This window comes from Marmota monax, unplaced genomic scaffold, assembly GCF_021218885.2.
Source record: "Marmota monax isolate L192 unplaced genomic scaffold, Marmota_monax_Labrador192_F-V1.1 WCK01_AAM20220418_F8-fsc00030, whole genome shotgun sequence".
Classification (NCBI taxonomy): Eukaryota; Metazoa; Chordata; class Mammalia; order Rodentia; family Sciuridae; genus Marmota; species Marmota monax.
Genome location: NW_026691988.1, coordinates 10,231,211 through 10,241,865, shown reverse-complemented (window position 1 = coordinate 10,241,865; position 10,655 = coordinate 10,231,211).

The window sequence follows — 10,655 nt, the reverse complement described above, 5'->3', positions numbered from 1 at the left end:
CATTTGATCAGTTTCTGGAATATAGTACACATGGCATTTTTCTCTGAGTCCAGAAAAATTCAAATGAATAGCTAGTCTTTCCTGTTTAGGTGTATTATGAATATTACTTTTGTGCTTAACCCAAAGAATGGAGCTGTTCTAGAGTTTATAAAAGGAAGAAAGAATGTTGGAGAGTGGGAGGAAGATTTACCTGTGGTTGGGTAATACTTACAAAAGATGGACGAGGATTAAAGAGTACATGTATGGATGTATGAGAAAGAGATTTCTAGCGTAAAGCTGAGATTTAAAAAGAAAATATAACTTTGCATAATTATCTACATGAAAAGGAAGGGGGGGAAGTGGGAGGGACATTGCCTCTAAGAATCTTAGATTTGTGATAACCCAGATTGTGCATGTTCCACAGTCATGACAGAAGTGAATTCTCAGAGGTCATGATATACTACCCAACATGATAGCCTCCTGCTAAAGGAGAGTTTTATAGAGAGCAAGAACAAAATAAACATACATTGTTGATATGTCCTCAAACATGATTCGAACCCAATTAGATATTTTTGGACATTCCTTCCATCTTTTCCTCTTCCAGAGGGAATATCTGTGAAGTAGTCAGGGCAGAAGGGAAAGAGGTCTGGACTTGTTAGGGGAGCAGAGTTCTTACCCTGCTACTTAATTAACTCTCTAACCACTGGTGAGTTATAATCTCTGAGCCTCTTTTTCCTGAACTGAAAGTAGCAATGATTTTACCCACTTGATAACATTGTCGTTAGGACTGCACCTAGTACTATATGTAAGAGCAATGAATGCAGAGCATGTGGGGGGGGGGGCAGTCATTCCTCACCACAGGTATGTGCCATGGCACCTGGCTAGGACCTAGATCTTCATTTACTTTCTACTTCCTGTATACTTCAATGTCTCAGTATTAGCCAGGAGCCTTAATTTCAGAGATGGATTGCTTGGGTTCAAATCCTAGTTCTGGCAGTGTCATTTTGGATATATAACTTGATCTTTCAGTGCCTCATTTCTTTCCTATAAAGTGGAAGTCATAATGGGGACTTCTGTAAAGCCTTGCTGTGACAAAGGGGACATAGTCTACAAGAGCTTATAGTCTATCAAGAGAGGCTGGTTTGTAAATAAGTGATTACAGTGCCCTGTAATAAGTACAGTTATAGAGATATGATTAAAATACTTCCCTAGAACTAGGCACAGTGGTGCATGCCTGTAATTCCAGTTACTTGGGAGGCTGAGGCCAGAGAATCATGAGTTTGAGGCCAGCCTTAGCAACTTGGTGAGATCCTATCTTAAAATAAGGATTTTTTTCTTTTGATACCAGGGAATTGGACCCAGGAATGCTTAACCATTGAGCCACATTATCAGCCCTTTTTATTTTTATATTTTGAGATAAGATCTGGCTAAATTGCTTAGGGCCTTTTCTAAATTGCCTGGAACTTGTGATCTTCCTGCCTTGGTCTCTGGAATAACCGGAATTATAGGCATGTACCACCACACCCGCCTCCAAATACATTCTTTTTAAAAATGGCTGGGAATGTAACTCAGTGTTAGATACTTGCCTACCATGTGTGAGCAGCTGGGTTCAAGCTCCAGAACACACACACACACACACACACACACACAATCTTTGCTAGCATGAGGAATAGACCAACCTGCCATAAAATTTAAATCTAAAAGACAGGCAATTTGTGTGTGTGTGTGTGTGTGTGTGAGAGAGAGAGAGAGAGAGAGAGAGAGAGAGAGAGAATGAATATGAATGAATGTGAACAACAGAACACCTTCTGTTCATAGGCTTAAGGATGAAGTTCAGAATGAATTGCCATGATCTTCAGGCCCAGGCTTTGTAATATTCCCACCTTTTTCTCTTGCCCCTACTTGCCATTTCCTGTCCTTGGAGTTACTTCTATGACTCTGTGCTTTTGCACATTCTGTTCCTTGACCTAGAATGCCCTTCCCATATCTAAACATCTCTCTGGAGCTCCACAGTGATACTGCTGATATCATCATGAGAATGAGAATAGTCAAATAAATACAAAAATTTCAACAGCTTAAATTTAATGAATGCCAATGACTTTTGTGCATGTTTCATCTGAATCTTGGAACAACCATTTTTTTTTTAATGAGGAAATTGAGGGTAGAAGATACTGAAATAACCCTCCCAAAGTCACACAACTTGTGATTTTTCCTAGTTGTGGCCTATCCCAGAGCCCAACTCAGTTGTCTGTCAAAATTAACTCCTTAGTGAAGTAATTCTACAATTTAAATATCTTAAGACAAAATTTTCCTCATATGTACTCTATTAGTTTTATTTCTTTATTTATTATAATACTCCTTACAATTTGTTTTGACTTTTATTTTTATAAATAGCAAAAGTAATGCTTATTGTATAAAATTAGGAATTATAATCAAGATAACAAGAATCAGGAAATTATTGCCCACAATCCCATATTCTGTGGAAAAAAAACAATTTAAATCAATACAATAGATCCTGTTATAATTCTACTTATATGACATTCTGGAAAAGGCAAAAGCTAGAGGGAAACAAACAGGGTTTGCTAGGAGCTGTACTACAAAGGGCATAAGGGCTGATGAAATACCCTTGACTGTGAAGGTAGTTACACAGCTGTGTGTGTGTTTATATATGTATCTATGTATGTGTGTGGTAATACTTATACATATTGGTATTGGGGATTAAAGCCAGGGCCTCATGCCTGCTAAGGATGTACTCTACCACACAATCATATATACTTATCAAAACTAATAGAACTCTTCATAGTACATTTTACCATATATAAATTTTACCTCAATAAATCTGACTTTAAAAAATGAATGCCTTCCTATGTATCCTTTCATACTTTTTCCTGTGCAAACATATTGTTAATGACTTTTTAAAATATTTTATATGGCTTTTAGTAAATATGCTCTATTTTAAAAAACATTTCTGCATGCACATTAAAAAACACGTGCATGCACACTGGAGATCAAACACAGGCTTTCATGCATACCGAGCAAGCAGTGTACCACTGAACTACGTGCCCAGACCATCCCCCAACATTATCAACATCTGGTTAATATAACACATTTGTTACAATTAATGGGCCAATATTGATATATTAACTAAAGTCCATGATTTATCCAGATTTCCTTTTTAAGTTTTTACTAAATGTCCTTTTTCTGTTTAGGAATCCCATCTAGGACATCCCATTATTCTTAGTCATCATATTTGGGCTTTGCTTGATTGTGACAGTGTCTCAGACTTTCCTTGCTTGAATCAACTTGATAGTTTTGAGGAGTACCGGTCAGAAAAAATGTAGGATAACCTGTTATTGAAATTTGTGGGCTGGGGTTGTGGCACTGGGGTTGTGGCTCAGCGGTAGAGTGCTCGCCTAGCAAGTGCGGGGCCCTGAGTTCAATCCTCAGCACCACATAAAAATAAATAAGCAAAAGGTATTGTGTCCAACACAACTAAAAAATAAGATTTTTTTTTTTTAAAGAAAGAAATTTGTCTGTTTTCCCTATGGTTAGACTGATATAGATAGATTTTTCTTGCAATGTTGCCCAGGCTTGTCTTGAAATTTGAGCTCTTGCCTCAGTGTGGGTCTCTCTCTCTCTCTCTCTCTCTTTCTCTTTCTCTCTCTCTCTCTCCTTTTTTCTTTTTCTTTCTTTCTTTCTTTTTTTTTTTGTGTGGTGCTGGGGATTTGTGCATGCGAGGCAAGCACTCTACCAACTGAGCTATATCCTCAGCCTTTGCTGAGGATATAGAGTCTCTTGAGTCCCTGTGGCTATAGGTGCACCTGACTATATGTAATGTTTTATAAGGTACTTTTTCACTCAAAAATGTATCCAAATATACATATTAAATCTAAATTCTTCTTAATGGTGGTATTAGTATTCTGCTTTATGGATGTAGTAAAATTAGTTTAATCATTGCCTATTGGACATTTAGGTATTCATCGTAGTGCTTTAACTATTATGACAAATGGCATAGTATATATATATTTGTGCAAACATGTTTTCAACTGTGAGTGTTTAGGATAATAGTCAGTTATAGAGCTGTTGAAGCAAACTACATTCATTTTATTCCTTGCCCCACCCATGATGGGGATTGAACCCAGAGTCTTGCAGACACTAGACAATCACTCTACCATTGAGCTCCACCCCCAACCTTTTTAATTTCATTTTGAGGCAGGGTCTTACTAAATTGTTCAGGCTGGGGTCAAATCTGTGATCCTCCTGCCTCAGCCTCCTGAGTTGCTGGGATTACAAGCACAGACCACTGCCTCTAAATTTTTTTTAAAGGATTTATTTATTTATTTATGGTAGTAGGGATTATACCTGGGGATGCTTTACCACTGAGCCACATCCCTAGTACTCTTTATTTTTTTTTATTTTGAGACAGGGTCTTGCCAAATTGCTGAGATTGCAATTGAGCAGAATGCTCTGTCTCAGCCTTCTGAGTCACTGGGATTAGAGGTGTAGGTCACCATGCCCAGTTTTTTTTTTTTTTTTTTTTTTTTTTTTTTTTAAGGCTTTTGATACAAAAGATTTCCTTTTTAAGGCTTTTGATACAAAGTACCATAGTATCATATTGCCCTCCAGAAAGCTTTTTACCAGTTTGAGCATTAGCAATAGTGTTTCAGCATTCTGATGCTTACAGTTTAACTAATACTGGATATTATTATTCTTTTCAACCTTTCTCAATTGGAGTAGAAAAAAAAATCATGTTGCATTGTCCTTGTTTCCCTATTGGTATCTTCTACCAGACAGTGAGCTCCTAAAAAAAAAAAAAAAAAAAAAAAAGACTTTATCATATTTTCCAGATATTCAGTCTTAATTGCTGCCCCCCTCAACAAAATAGTAGTGAGCATTCAGCAGAAAGGATTCAGGTAGGAGGAAAGGCCTGATCCAAATGTGATTGTGTCTGTGCCTTGGAGAGCAAGGGTTTTCGGGATCACTGGGTGCAATCCTATCCTTCAGGGCCAATGCCCCATATGTATTAGGTAATCTGAAGTTGTGGCTCTACTAATGTGAGCTTTAGACCAAGCAGGAGAGAAATCTACACCAGACTGAAAGAGAGTAAGCAGGATCTTGCCATTTCTCTTAAATAACAGGAACAATTACTGGGATTTAGTTTACCAACTCTGAAAAAGAGGATTGCCTTATAATTCCTTTAAGCTATAATACCATTCATGTAGTTCCAATAACAGCTTTTAGAAATAATCAGGTATGTTTGTGATTTTCAGATCTTTTCCTTTCAGTCAATACCATTTTATATTTGTAAATTGCTGCCAAATTTTTAATGTTTATCTGCATACTTCAATATTTATAGCCTTCTGTATAGAACCTTATATTTAGACATATATCCATATATTTATTTTATTTAGTTCCAGGCCAGCCTCAGCAACTTAGCAAGGCCCTAAGTAGATATAGGGTCTCACTGAGTTGCTGAGGGCCTCGCTGAATTGCTGAGGCTGGCTTTGAATTCACAATCCTCCTGCCTCAGCCTCCTGAGCTGCTGGGATTGTAGGTGTGCATCACAGCACCTGTGCGCCCCACTCTGTATAGAGCCTTGACCATACTTTGCTCTACCTAAATATTGATGTTAATTTTATTATATAAGCCTAGTAATAAATGTTACTGTTTCAACTGATCACTGGGTGAGGACACTATAGAAAAAGGAATATGTGTTTTCATAATACGACATTTTTAGTTTTGTTTTTCAGTGCAGCAAGGTTGACTCATTTAGCAGCGTCTGAACAAAAAAAAAACAAAAAATGTTCTTGGAGGCCTGATGTCAATTTAGTAGATTTCTATATTTGTTGAATTTTTCAATTTGCAGTGGGACATGTTCTTGAGGTGATGCTATGTAGAGTATACCTCACATAAGAATTTCCATATGTGCTTCACAGAGTTTCTGCCAGTTATTCCTTAACCTCTCCCTGGGGTGTGGGAGTGCCCTTACAGTTCTTCCAGTCTAGCCTGACAAAGATTAGGCCCCAAGTTGTAAGATGGGGTTTATTTTCTGCCAAGTGAAACAACCTTTCCTACAAACATAACAATATAATAAATAAAGAGAGATCACATCATAAGTTAGGACATGATGAAGGAGAACTCAGAGCTAGTCGTGTTTCTAGAATTAGAAGTACTATAGTATCAAAATCAATTTCACAATTTGTATTTTTTATGATCCTAATGAATCTCCTAATAGCTAAATCTATCAGCAGAAGGAAATAATTGATGCTATTTTATTATCTTAAAAAGAAGTTTTACAGTATGGTAATAAAATATTTAAATAAAGTATTTTGTAATGAAACAATTGCTCCTTATTATTATTCATCAGTTAATTTATCATGATGTTATTTTTCCTTTATACACTTATGAGCTATAGACATAAGTTTAATGCTTTAAAATTAGGTCTTCAGCTGGGTGTTATGGCATATGGCTGTTAGCCCAGTGACTCTGGAGGCTGAGGCAGGAAAATCACAAGTTCCAGGCCAGCCTCAGCAACTTAGCAAGGCCCTAAGTAACTTAGCTAGATCCTGTCTCAAAATAAAAAGGACTGGGGATGTAGCTCAACTGGGTTCAATCTCTAGTACCAAAAAGATTTTTTAAATAAAAAAATTAAATTATGCCTTCAATTTTTGTTTTTAGTAATTTCTCCTATTTTCTTAGTTTGATTACTTAGAAATTAAGTTATTCCTTTTATTAAAGCATTATCAAGCTGGGCACAGTGGCACTTGCCTGTAATCCTAACAATTTAGGAGACAGAGGCAGGAGAATCACAACTTCAATACCAGCGTCAGCAACTTAGCAAGACCCTGCCTCAAAATAAAAAAAAATAATACAAATAAAATAAAGGATTGGGGCTGTAGCTCAGTGGTAAAGCACTTGCCTCTCATGTATGAGGCACTGGGTGCTCAGAACCATATTAAAAAAATAAATAAAGATATTGTGTATCAATCTACAACCAAAAAAAAAAAAATTTAAAAAAAAAGATGGCTAAGATGTGGCTCAGTTGTTAAGCTCTTCTCAGTTCAAACCCTGGTACAAAAATTTTTTTAAAAAAAGATTATTAATAATACGTGTGAGACACTGGGTTCAGTCCTCAGGATAAATAAATAAAATAAAAAATCATGGTACTTAAAAAGGTGATAGTTTCTATTGAAGATGACAAATTAGTTTATGCTTTATTAACACATTTTTGTTGTTATGAATTAGTTATATTTATTGTTTTGCTAATAATGTTTAAACAATATTATTAAACAATAATCTTATTAACTCCAAGAATCTAGATTCTAGTATTGTGTTAAAATGAATCAAAATCAAATGAAATAGGAGATGGGAATCAATGAGCCAATTAAACATTATTTAAATTATCAACTTTATCCACCTGAGACTGTAAATTGAGAAGGAAGGAAGAAGATCTGAATTGAATTTCAAGAAGCAGCCTCTTACCATTACTATCTTTAAAGGATCAACTTGATAAGCAATCTAGAGGGTTTCCTTGATAATCTGAGAAAGGAGCTTTGGGCTTGTAGCTTCCTCTGTCATGCTTGAGCTTGGAATATCAGTTGCTAATCATCAGGCATTTAGGCAAAATGAAATGAACATATTGACTGAATACCATTACTTCATTTCAGAATGTTAAATTCTTTAGAATAACAGAGGTTTTATAGCTACATTAAACCTGTCATGCTGGATGTGGTGGCATATGCCTATAATCCCAGCAACTCAGGAGGCTGAAACAGGAGAATCATGAGTTCAAAGCCAGCTTCAGCAAAAGGAAGGCTTTGAACTCACTAAGCAACTCAGATCCTGTCTGAAATAAAAATACAAAATAGGGCTGAAGATTTGGCTCAGTGGTTGAGTGCCTCTGAGTTCAATCCCTGGTTACCTGCCCCGCCCCCCCCCCAAAAAAAAAAAACCCTTTCATATATGAAGTTAAGCATACAGAGTTCCCCAAAAAAGTATTTCTGAAAAAGAGGTTTTCCAGGCCCTATTGAGCTCTTTGGTGGAATAGCATTCAGAATGATTTAAGCCTACTCAAATATTTTGATCAAATAAGAACTCAAAATGGAATTATAAATTCATCCATGTGTAAATCAGTCAAGATTTTGAATAACTTTAATGTTAGACAATAAAACAATAAAAGATCAGAAGTACTCCCTGTCCCTGTATGCTGTTTCCATTATATCGCTACCTTGCTCTAAAGCCTCCTGTTCTGCACTTTTGCTAGAAAATAGTTCTGTCAAAAATGTGAACAGCAGCCTCATATTTTGTAAGTGTGAATACAGGTAAGTACCATTGGGGGTTTTTGTTTGTTTTATCTGTGGGACTGGGAAATGAACACGGGTGCTCTACCACTAAGCTATGTCCCCAGCCCATTTTATTTCTGTTTTGAGACAGGGTCTTACTCAGTTGCCCAGGATGGCCTGGAATTTACGATTGTCCTTCCTAAGCCTTCCCGGTAGCTGGGATTCTAGCCATGCACCACTGGGCCTGGCTGCCATGAAAGATTTTTAGAGGCTTTTGTTTACTTTTTTTTCCCCAAAGTATGAGTTACATGCACAGAAGTTCAAACATCTAAACACAGAGCTCAGTGCATGCTTAATGTGTATATACACCTCTAGAATTACTACTTAGTCAAGATACAGACGACCTCTGTTTTTCCAGAAGGCTTCTTCATGACTAACCCAATCAACATTTTTACCATAATATTATCATTATTTGACCTCCTTCACCTTAAGTTAATTTTTTTTTGGCGGGGGGTGGAGCTTACCAGGTATTTAACCCAGGTCTCACCAAATTGCTATAGGCCTCCTCAATTACTGAGGATGCTCTTGAATTTGTAATCATCCTCCTCAGTCTCCCAAGTTGCTGGGATTATAGGCATATGGCACTGAGCATAGCATGTTCTTCATTTTCATATAAATGAATCCATAGTTTGTAGTCTTGCTCATATTTGTGACTGTTGTGTGTGTGTTCCTTGTTCATTGCTGTGTGGTATGATATAATTAATTTATCATTTTCCTATTGCTGGATATCTGGGTTATTTCCTGTTTGTGATATTAAGATAAAGACTGCTGTGAACATTCTTACACATACCTTTGGAGGATAAATATTCTTATCTTTTAGGAGTACATTTTTCCAGGAATAGAATTCACTTAGTCATTGGCTATATGTACATATAACTTTAGTTCGATCCTCAACACCACATAAAAATAAGTAAATAAAATAAAGATATTTAAAAAAAAAAGCATCACTGAAATATTTAGGGACTGGGGATATGGCTCAAGTAGTAGCGCGCTCTCCTGGTATGCGTGAGGTACTGGGTTCGATCCTCAGCACCACATAAAAATAAAATAAAGATATTGTGTCCACCTAAAGCTAAAAAATAAATATTAAAAAAACAACTTTAGATAAAAATTTCCAAGCAGTTTTCCAATGTGGTTGTACTGACTTAAATTCTTCCACCAGCATATATAATGTTCCAGTACTCCACATCCTTACGACATACTTTCTTTGGCAGGCCTTTTAATTTGAATCTTTTTATGGTTATGTAAACAGTACCAAATTATAGTTTTTAAAACTTTTTTTTAGTTGTAGATGAACACAATACCTTTATTTTGTTTATTTATTTTTATGTGGTGTTGAGGTTCAAACTCAGTGCCTCACATGTGCTATCACTGAGCCAAAAACCCAGCCCAAATTATAGTTTTAACATATATTTCTTTGATAAATATTAACAATAACTGCTTCTTAATATGCATTTTGCCATTTTTTTATCCATTGAAAAGAGTTTGGGAGGCAGTTTTTTGTTTGTTTGTTTGTTTGTTTTGATGACACTGGGGATTGAACTCAGGGAGCACTTAACCCCTGAGCGACACCCAGCCCCTTTTATATTTTTTATTTTTGTTTATATTTGTTCTAATTAATTAAACATGACAGTAGAATGCATTTTGATACATCATACATAAATGGAGTATAACTTCTCATTCTTCTGATTGTACATGAAGTAGAGTTATCATATGTGCACGTAGGATAAAAATGTCTGATTTATTTTACTATCCTTCCTACCTCCTCCCGCCTGCCACTTCATTCCCCTGTCTAATCCAAAGTACCTCTATTCTTCCCTAGCCCCGCCTCCTTATTGTGAATTAACATCCATATATCAGAGAAAACATTTGGCCTTTGTTTTTGGGATTGGCTTATTTTTCTTAGCATGAAATTCTCCAGCTCCATCCATTTACCAGAAAATGCTATAATTTCATTCTTCTTTAAGGCTGAGTAATAGTCTATTGTGTGTGTGTGTGTGTGTGTATATATACATATATATATATATATATACACACACTACATTTTCTTTATCCATTCATCTGTTGAAGGGCATCTAGGTTGTTTCCATATTTTAGTTATTGTGAATTGAGCTGCTATAAACTGTGCTGTGTCACCATAGTATGCTGATTTTAAGTCCTTTGGGTATAAACCGAAAAGTGGGATAACTGAGTCAAATGGTGGTTCCATACCAAGTTTTCTGAGAAATCTCCATACTGCTTTCCAGAGTGATTGCTCCAATTTGTAGTCCCACCAGCAACGAGTACCTTTTTCTCCACATCCCCACCAACATTTATTGTTGCATGTATTCTTGA